Below are 11,119 nucleotides of genomic sequence, written 5' to 3'. Positions count from 1 at the left end.
ACATGGGACAAGACGCACATGAAGGTCCTGACACTGGAGGACCACTCATGGTAGCGGCCAAAATTCATATAGGAACTAAAACAGAGAATTACTCTATAAATAATACAGCCGCTCTGAGGCACTAGGTAGCGGGATCTTACGCAGGCGCAATGATCAATCCAAGTCCAGACAGAGAAACAAGCCTCCAGTTTGGGTGCACGTTTTATTTCCATTAACAAAGGTACAACAAACTGAGGTTTCCTCTATCTCGTCTTCCTTAAGCCGGTTCCTATGCTTTCCTTTGGTGTGCTTGAAACACCCTGGAATCTTGGTAATATATAGACTATAAAAGATAGCGATGTTTTACTCAAATTCTGTATAAGCGCAAGTCCTTTGTAATTGTAGAAATGATGAACAACAAACTTGTGTGTACCCACCACCCACTTGGTCTCAATCACATGCCGTGCTCATACCAATTACCACCAGTTGGCTCTAATATCTCATCCATCGCAGTGGCTCACAACTAACTAGCCTCTGTCTCACTTCTCAAGCGATATCAACACCAAGCTATACGTAACAATTTACTGTCATTGAGGCCTTCATGGATCGACTTAACTTATAAGCCAAAAGTACAATACTGAACAAATAATATGCGTGCCTCAATGCAGATTTTAATAAAACACTTTTTAAACTACGCAAGATAGCGGACCGAGCAGATAGTTTTTAGAAGTTATGTTTGGCTCGTGAACAAGTAAGAGTATATGCAGGAGAAATCCTGAAGTATCATTTATATTAAATACCTTTAAAGACCTTTTTTAAGACCCTTTTTTCCGATACATTTTCATAAGACTCATCTTTACGGGTCCAAACTATTGAAGGTTCTAAAAAAACCGTGTATATCATTGGCGGACTAAACACTATTTACCGGCGCTATAGGCTGCATCAAAGAAAAAAATCATCTTTTAGAACTAGCTGATCTGTTAAGGGATAAAAAAAATGCTTCTCAAATTTTCATGTTTATATGTATATAAATAACGTATGCAGAAAATATATTTTTTACAATATTGATAGGTGATATTTAGAGGTGCAATACTAGGCCATCATTCTTTTATGGCCAAATAGGGGTAGTAACCAGCTAATAGTAGTATTAATATTATGCCATGTGTTTTATCCTTTTGTTTATTTATTTATATTCTACTTTATAATATATTACTGTTATCATTCCAACATAACAATATAGTGCCATAATGCCTCCAACTTCTAGCTTACAACTTCCATTTTCAAACTATTCAAGCATTAATGTTTATATTTAGGGTAAAGCCCATGGCTATAACCTGAGACAATCGAAGCGACAAGATGCTTCAATGCTAATTGGAACAAATAAAAAATATTTCTGTGTACTGCTCTCAAAAAAAGGAACTCCAGCCTCATTGCATTCTGTGAGACATTTTGACTATAGTAGCTTTAAATAAATATTAACTCTTATTCCTTTGTGGTTGGCGTAGATACCTTTATTAATTATAGGCATTCCATTGCCCATATGAAGTTGTTACTTTGGTATATTTTAATGTAGTTAAAAATAAAAAAAAATGTCATATTCAGTTGTTATTGCCTAATTTTGTAGACTATTTATAAATTACATGCAGGCGTATTAGCTTTCACTGCTTTTTGCTAGTCATTCCTGTCATAACATTAGTTATTTGTCTTTAGGTTTATTACGCCTCGTGTTTGGCCTATAGCTTTTAGTTACTTTAAATTATAAAGTGAGCCATTGTAGCTTAGCAGCATCTGCTATATTTTTGCGAAGTTATCCCAACTTCTGAATGGATGCTTTTAGGCTATTTTTTTTAAAATTTTATTATTACTAAAGGGTATAATTTTGTAACCACTATATAAATCTTTCCTCTATTCTCATCTATACAGAGCACTCACACAAGTACCACACACACACAGAACACACACATACCATTATATACACTGTATATAAACACACAGCCACACACACATACACACACACAGACACATACATACATACGCTCACAATTCAAGCGACATACACACACTCAACACTCAGACACACACACTCTCTCTCTCCACTCACTCACTCACTTCTCACAGTACACACTGATGACACACACACTACACACACTCTATGTAACACACACTGTCGAGTGGAACACACAGCTGACACACAAAATCAGTTGCTCGCCTCTCATACATCACGCAGTCACACTGCTTCTTGTGTGAACGAACCGTGTACGCAAGATGCGCTGATATACACGAGACTCACATAGCATAGATACAGGGCTCGACACTGAACAGACACACGCTGTCTCAGGAGAGTCCAGAGATCTCGCCGCGCTGCGATACACGAGAATACCTAACGCTCGTCTCATCAACAGTATTTACATCCCTAACATAATGAACACACCGAATACCCTGTCTGAAAGGACTCGCCTTGTCACGACCGCTCTATGTCGTCAATACATGCGTCCATGACAGACTTGGTACACACTTACATAGGGCACGAGTGATGCAGAGACACTCTACAGAGAGTGTCTGTCGTAAGTTCCCTACATTTATCTCTGTCTCGTCAACGATCTCTCTCTCTCATGCACACAAACACACACACACACACCACACAAGATGAGACACACACACGACAGTCGACAGTTACGATCATCCACATTCACACCTTAATGCACACACGGACGTTATCATACCCACAGAAAACCTCACACATGACACAGTCTATATCTCAAGCAAAGACACACACACAAATACAGCCTTACAGACCACACTGGACACACCATGGATCGCCAAGTACGCTCCACTAGACACACCAATATTCAACAGTCCCCACTCTCAATCATCAGAGGACCTACACTCTCTCCGTCCAATCACGCACTTCAGTCAGTAGAATCACTCACTCACAGCTCTATCTCAGCACACAAACGACCCAGGCTACACGCATACACACAACATACACCTGGCGCTCAGACACATACTTAACGGCAGGGAAAAACAGACACATCCGAGAGACACACACACAGTAGTTAATGTCTCTGCGCATATCGACACGCGTGTACACACAATATACCTTATACATCTCGAGTGTGTCAGCGAACAGACAGAAAGACAGATATGATTACAAGTAGCTAGGACACGACTGTAGACACACGACAGTCTCATATACGAGACGAACAAAGGAAGTACAGCAAAGACGCAACAAGTATATACATGACTATCAAAGTCGAAGACACTACGCAGACGAAGAAGCACGTACACGTGGGAGAGCGGAAGGGAAGTCTAGTATAGTGAAGGGACAGTAGACAAACAACCGACACACACAATAATGCAAATTGACACTAATACGCACACACAGACATACTAGTCACACACACTACACAGAATCACACATGCACAACACTCTCTGTCTCTTCACACACACAGTCAACACACACACACACACACCACACATACATCCCACCTCACATACGTCTACCACATACACAGTCCACACATCCACAACACACTGAACACACCATTCCTTATACACCATTGATCCACTCATTGTACCTACACACTCGCACTCTAGATATACTACAAAATACATCAACATCACACTTTTAAATTTTGACACAAGCCATTGAGCACACACTCACCACATTCTACTTAAATATTAAGCCTCAAGCACACTACTACGGATCGTCGCAGCGCAAGAGCTATCTATCTCTAGAGCAGAAATTGTACTGGTCGCTGTCCATCATACGCTGCGCGTCACGATCAAGCGGGCATCACATACACGCACGCAGACCACACGCACACGCACGTGCCGCCCTGAGAATATGACCGTGCTGTACTGAATAGAAACAGAAACGGAACTGCACACGACCAGGAGCAAGATTCGCAAATACATACATACCATTCAAAGGTGAGAGACAAACACCTCCAATCGCAGATCTCGAAGCAGGCTCAGACACATAAGAGTATAGACACACCTAGAGGCGCGAGATCTAGAAGATGCATAGCGAGGCACTCTCTGTGACAGATGGATCGCTCAACTACACACACACCACTCAAGGTACACGCGACTGGAGACGCATGCAGACCACAATACACAGACAACTAGACTGTGAAATGCGTGGTGCTCACACATCGGAGCAAGCAACACTACAGACATAGCTACACATACTAACACACACACATCGTGACGAGAACTCCAGCAGCTTGCAGACTTCTAAAGAATGATGTCTCCAAGTCAGAGAGAGTCTACAGCGCCATCCATGTTCAGAAACACACCTATACGCGACACAGGTTGACACTCGACCACACACGCCATATGCACACTCTCGCTCTCTCCACAGACACACCTCAATCTCACTCTGCGCTCATGTCAGTCTCGGCTCTCAGCAGACGCAGAGCACTCCGAATCACACACAATCACACTCGCCACTCACGCCGCAACAGCTCTGTCTCGAGTACACGCGAGATGACAGACCCACATCCACACAGCTATTTGAAGTGCACACAACACACATACAGGCGATCACACTCCATCTCCTTCAAAGATAGAGAGACGGACATCTACGGCAAAGACACCCAACGAACGCTCATGTCTCACAGACCATCTGTAGGTCATTTCAGGCGGCGGTCTGCTCGATACACCACACACATCCGGAACTAGCTTCGCTCTACTCACACCCACACCAACACCATAAACAGTCGTGCGCCCCGCTCTTACATCTCCCCAGGACCTCACAGAGCTGCAAGATAGGTCACAGAGCATGCGTGAGATGCAACACAAAGTTCAGTGGCGCATAGTCACGATTGTTCATGACATACATGCTAGGTGTACATGGCCACGACTGACAGTTGATTACGAAAGCTCTTACCTACAAGACGAAGCGCGGATATTGTACTATAGAAGTCTAGATGGTGTTATGTGTCTAGAGTGGTCAGTCTCAGATGTGCTGTGGTTCTCGCTGACCATGTGATGATCCAGCACGAGACACGAGACTCTCGCTGAAGTGTGTAGTCAGTCTCAACATTACGCAGACTTCCGGACACGCTCTGCCATCACCTCAGTAAGACGAACTGGTCAACAGGTCCTAAATGTTTTCTATATAACACTCTCATGAGAGACTGGCGGTCATGATATAGATGGCGCAGACAATAATCGGCGCTCTCTTTGGGCTTCTAACAAGAAGAGAGACACGAACTACATATACTGCGTACACAACACGACGTCTGACTCTGAAAAATCGTCTGGCGTTGTATGTGCCATACTGACCTATATACACATGCATGGTTTTCAGCTGCAATACAATACTCGCGCTGACTGGCTGGACTGACTGACGCAGCTGCTCGTATAAGAGTAGCGCTGCGTAATAGAAAGTGACGCTCTACTCATCAATATAAATACAGACAACCCCTTGACTTAACACTTACACAATGCTATGTTCTGATCGGTGCTATTGTTGACGCCGCCTGTCGCTCCGATTGTAAGCACTCTGGTGCGTGACGGCAGTGACCTAGCTGATTCGCAGAATATGCGACTTGTCAGTGATGAGCTGTACCTACTTGACATACTCTGTCTAGAACACTATAATTAAGTGTGTACCCAGCTTGCAGAGACTGCTGCGTGGCACTTTCAGTCTCTGTCTAATCATACTGTGGCCAAGCCAGAAGAGGTATTCTACTTTCCCAATACGCACGTGTGCTCTCTCCTCTCCACTAACACTGATGCATATATTGCATCAGGTCTCCTCTAGAGACAAGCTCAATTCATTTCGTACACACACAGGAATGCGGGTACATCAAGTCCAGCAAATACTTTTCCATAAGAGTTGTGCTACGCAGACCAATCTCTCAACCACCGCATCTGAGATCTGGTATATGTAGCATACTGTTCACTTAAAGCCTGGCACCTACACTCGGATCCAGTAAATTACATGCTTCACAATCCACTTGCTGTGTGTCAGAGTCTGTTAGGTGAGGTACTGGCTTATCTCCGCTGGACTCAAGGCATTATTCCAAGACATAGATGTGTCTCCTCCAGCGTAGTGTCCGTCTGCTGATGGGTGCAGGAGCGCTGTGCACTCCACCAGCTCTACGTCTGGTCGGGCGTAGCATACAACGTCGTGACACACAACTCGCAACTGTACACTGGAGGCTCTAGAGCACTATCCAAGGGCCACAGCATATACTATTTCGAGCTCCTCCGTACGGTGCACGCAAGGCACGACATACAGACCGTACATCAGCAGGTAACATCTGGCCAGAAAAGATTCGCCTGCCTTCGATACATCGGACGAGCCAGAGATGACCACCAGCTTCCAGACTCCTCTTTCATGGACTGCGAATTTACATTGGTGCCGCCGTTGCGCACGCAGGTACATGCCAGCCACCCTGCAACTGCTCAGATAAACAACATGACAACTCAATTGACTCCAGAACCAGAGATCTAGAAAAACCACGCTGACTGCGAATCACATGTCAAGTTGTTATCATATGAATCAGAACATATGACATTCGCATCGTACTGTTATGTCTAACACAATTTCTGTATGACTGAATGTATTCAGGTTAACATCTTACTACAATGTCCAGAACACGTGAGGTTTATCTTGGTTTATTGGCTGGAGACGTTCTTGTTCTGGTAGATCGAACAATTGTCTCTCAAATCTGTACTCAGTAGATGGAGTCAATATGTTGTTGACGAAATTAGATTCCTGACATGTGCTGATGATTGTTACATCTCATACATAGTGTGGGTTCTATAGGACACTCGTATATAGCTCGGACGAGTTCTATGTCTCGGGCAAAAGTGAGTGACGCATGATATGGATATATAGCATGCCGCAGATATGGCGACGCGTACTCTAAATACTGACACATTTGACGAACCTTGTACCATATCAAACTCTCTCGCAACAAAAGATCAGTCACTGTGGTGTATAAGACATCAGCGCATAATGCATCCACTCAGATCTAAGCTTGTCTGCGCTAGATGTATCTGCCATCTCTACAGCTGTTCGTGTTGTGTTGTTGTACATTTCTCTGACCCCTCAGATATGTCTCTCACTCTGTGTGTCGCTGGCCATGTGTTCTTGTATATCTTGTGTTGATCTATCAGATACTTCATTTGTATACACAAATTCTCTATCTTGTTTACAGTTGTATAATCTCTGTATGTGGTATGCTCTCTCCCTTCTTCGAATACATGTACTAAGCGTAATGATCAGGTGACTTACCCTACTTCTGAATATCTATAATATCAGTAAGAAAATTCCCCCAGTAATGCATGTGATCCTTCTATCTCCGCTATATAGTATAAAATGTTACATTTGATATTGTTTTTTTCTCTGTGTTAGTCTGTCATGAAGCGAACATAGATAGACTGGAGATTGACAGTTGCAGCGTTTTCCTCAAGACGGTTAATTTAGCCCAAGCATCGCTCTTGTGTATGATGCTTCTCATGATGATAGACTGAACTAACAACTGTACTGACAGAATTATGTGTAAAGAAGCCCGGGATATAAAGGACAATCACCAAGGGCAGCACGGTAAATGATTAGGGTGCATCAAAATGCAATGCAAAAGATTTATCTCAAAATATCAAACTGTTAGGTGTTGCATTTTGTTCCAATGTCTATACAAATGATTTGTGCAAAGTTTGAGGAAATTTCATTCAGATTTAGAGGCGCAACGCAGCATGTCAAATTTTGCCATTTTGCCAAAAAGTGCCATTTTCGGTGCTTTTAGAACTCCCATTTATGGATAACATAACATGGCAATTTCTCAAAAATACAACAAATAGTTATCGAGAAGATGTTTTTGAAAGGACCTAAATGTGTTTATTTAAGAAGAAACGTTGACATTTGTATTGAACATCACTGCAAAATGGTTGAAAATGTAGTCCTAGTCAATTCAATTCAATTCAATTCAATGTCATTAGTGTAGTCCTTCACTGTGTTCAGCTTGCGCTTGCAGCGGCGAAGATTGGGCTGTTCACAGCGGTCATGCTCAACTGCTTGAAGCACATTCTGCAGATGTTGGCTCACTCTTGGCTGCTGCCACAAAGTCTGATGTGAGTTTGACTCCACGCTCGGCCACAGTCATTCACGACGTTGATTGCACGCACATTCACCACACCTGCCTGGAATGATGCACTGGTAGCCCAATCCTCTACAGTGAGTGAGGAGAAATGCTGGATCGATGTGCAGCTGGTGCATTCCAAACAGCAGTCTGGGTTGGCGAGGTCGGCCAACCTGGTGGTCGGCGAGAGGACTGGAAACTTTGGCTTGCCGAAACCAGTGCCAAAGCGCTGCTGTGGGGCTCGCATGGGAAAATCATCTGGCTTGTGCTCCAAGATGGCATCCGCAAGTGCACGCCGCTCATCAGCTGGCACCTTGTTGCTGAAGAGTGCCAGGGGCAGCATCTCACCGGTCAGGTTACCAGGAGGTGCTCTCCAGTGCTTTCATGGCCGAGGTTGCAATGCCCTCGTCAACAGACTTGTAAGTGTACAGTTGTGGTAGAGTTTGAGGTCATTCCATGCGGCATCTACGGCTGTGTCACAGGTCAGCCACCATGTTGCGTAGATGTGCGTAATGAAGTTGGCAAACGCCCGGAATCTTCGGCACCTGCTGCCGTGTGGTGATGGTGCCCTGGGGAAGCAAGGCGATATGCTGCTCCATCAAAGCCAGCTTGAGAGTGTAGAGGAGCTTGGCCATCCAGCGTGCCTTGTGCAGAGCTCCCGCCGTTGGAAGTTAACTGGAGTCTGTGCTGCATCATCTGCACCCAGATAGACAAGGCACAGCTGCACAAACTCATGGTAGTCGCCTCGCTTGTAGTCTATCACTGCTGCAGCAGACACCAGTGAGTTCAGCACGTAACTTGCCCAGGAACGGTTGTTCGGCGTTGGGCAGTAATGTAGCGGACAATGGGCCACTGTATTTGTGCGGCAACAAGTTCCAGTTGTCCTGCAGACGCTTAAACAAGGTAACCTCTGGGTGAGCGTGATGCCTCCCACCTTGAGGTTAGTGAAGATGTGGCTGAGGAGCACCTCACCAATGTGATGCCGGCACCCGACCAAAGCAGTGGTCTATCAAGTGAGACCTGGATGGCAATGCAGGCTGCTGTGAGATGACCTGTGTTTGATGCAGTGGTGTCAAATGCCATGTTGACAACCTGGTCGGCACAGCACCAGTCCTGCAGTAGCTTGCATGTTCAGGCGGGCGATGATCTCGCCGCACGCCCCGTCTTTCCCCTTTGTATATGCTGGCACACCAAGCAGTTTGAGCTGCTCCGCATCTCCAACCACCACTGTCAAACGCTCCTCCAACTGGGCGCACATTGCTGAGCGTCGGTGTCAACTTGCTGGTCCCAGTGCAGGGTGCACATGGGAGATGGTGTCCACTGCTTCTGGTGTTCTTTATTGACAACCTCAGCAACTTGGCGGCGTTATCGATCTGCTGTCGCGTAGTAGGATGCTGAAATTAATTTTGCACAATGCCGCCCGACTCTGTGATCAAGCCCGCGCGTGAAGGCAGCCTGCTGCATCGGTGTGATCTTCAACCGTGTAGCCAGTGACACGAGACTTGGCCGGCTGAGGATGTCGGGTGGAATGAAGGCTGTGGTGCCAGTCTTCTTATGCTTGCAAGGGGGTGTGTTCTCAGCCGGTAGAGTGGCTATTTCATCTGTAACGCTATCCTCATCACTTTCGCTCTCCAACATCGCCATTCTGGACTTCACTTTCATTTCCTGCTGCTCACTGGTAAAGTGTGACTGCCGGGCAGCTGCCCCAGCTTCACGCTTCTGTCGCCGCTTTACCTTGGATTGCAACTTGGCGTCGAATGCGCCAAATGTGGCCACTCTGTCTCCCTTCATGCTTAGCCAGGAAAGCAATGTCCTCTGGATTGCGGATCTTCTCCTCTGCGTTTGAGACCACAGTGGGAATGTTGAATCTAGCCTGCGCTCCATTGCATCCACCTGTCGAGCTGTAGCCTTACTGGAGCGCCTGGCCTGTGGAATGCGCCGCAGCTTGTTGTTGACGTCAACTAGGCTCCCCACATCTTGTTGCACGCACCCGATCGCTCACCATTGGGATATTGGCCTTGGCGTAAAATGGCCGCCACCTGCTCCAGGACTACTTTGGCTGCCATGAAGCGTGACAAGGCTCCATTCATACCCGGGTCGCTTGTCATGTAGTTGCACATCACAGTTGTACAGCATGCACCGCAAGATCTGACGACCACTTGGCAGTTTGGCCCCAGTAATCATGCCATCCGCATTGGTGGATGCTGGCACCCAGACCGAAGACCAGGCTACGGCTCCTCTGGCGTGAGCCTACGGGCGAGGGCAGCATCTTATGAGAGCCGGGATACTGGGGCAGGTAGTGGTCTAGATTGCCTGAAAATATAAAGTGGTTTAACACAAAATAATGTATTAGTCTTTTTGTTTTCTACAGTCAAATGATGAATAAGGATAGTGTTACAAATATACCTAGTAAATAAAATTAAAAATAAATACCTTAGCATCCATTCAGAGGGGAAACTTGCCAAAAATAGCAGATCTGCAAGCCCACTACATGCTCACTTATAATAAGACATAAAACATGCACACAGGCGAACCTTAGACAAAATAACTAATGTTAGCAGGAGATGACTAGCAAACAGAGCTAACTGCCCCCCCCTGTAGCTAGCTTGCATGTAATTAACACAAAATTACATTAAAACTGATAGACATTTTTTATTTACTCCATTAAATATACCAAAGTACAACTCATATGGCCAATGATCCTTAATAAAAGTTACACCACACAAAGAATAAAGAGTAGATTACCTCAATGTCTTCGATCAAAGGTGGAGTCTTTTTGCCTCACAGAATTGTGGTTCATTAGCATTTAGCATTGTCCTCGATTGTCCTCAGGTTAGCATGGCTACCAAATAAACATTATGTTGAAGTTGGAATGGAAGTTGTAGCTAAGAGTGCATTATGCACAATGTGTTGGTAATGACAGTAATATTAAAGTAGATAAAAATAAAAACAAAAGGTAAACACATTGCATATTATATGCTGGTTACCCCTTTTGCCATAAAAGATGATGGCCGTTTGGCACCTAAACACCCAAGTAAAA

The 11,119-nt window shown here is 45.0% G+C and overlaps 1 long non-coding RNA gene across 1 annotated transcript in view; it reads left to right on the top strand.

Moving 5' to 3' along the window:
* LOC104944210 (uncharacterized) overlaps nt 1-11,119 on the top strand; it is an 18,310-nt gene that overhangs the window by 3,092 nt on the left and 4,099 nt on the right. The window contains exon 2 of the long non-coding RNA XR_798203.1: nt 6,922-6,925. This is a non-coding gene — a long non-coding RNA (uncharacterized lncRNA). The remainder of the gene's footprint in view (nt 1-6,921; nt 6,926-11,119) is intronic.

The sequence above is a fragment of the Notothenia coriiceps genome, unplaced genomic scaffold (genome assembly GCF_000735185.1).
Source record: "Notothenia coriiceps isolate Sejong01 unplaced genomic scaffold, NC01 NC01_scaffold00000339, whole genome shotgun sequence".
Classification (NCBI taxonomy): domain Eukaryota; kingdom Metazoa; phylum Chordata; class Actinopteri; order Perciformes; family Nototheniidae; genus Notothenia; species Notothenia coriiceps.
The sequence above is the reverse complement of the archived record's forward strand: the minus strand, read 5'-3'. Positions and strand labels throughout refer to the sequence as shown.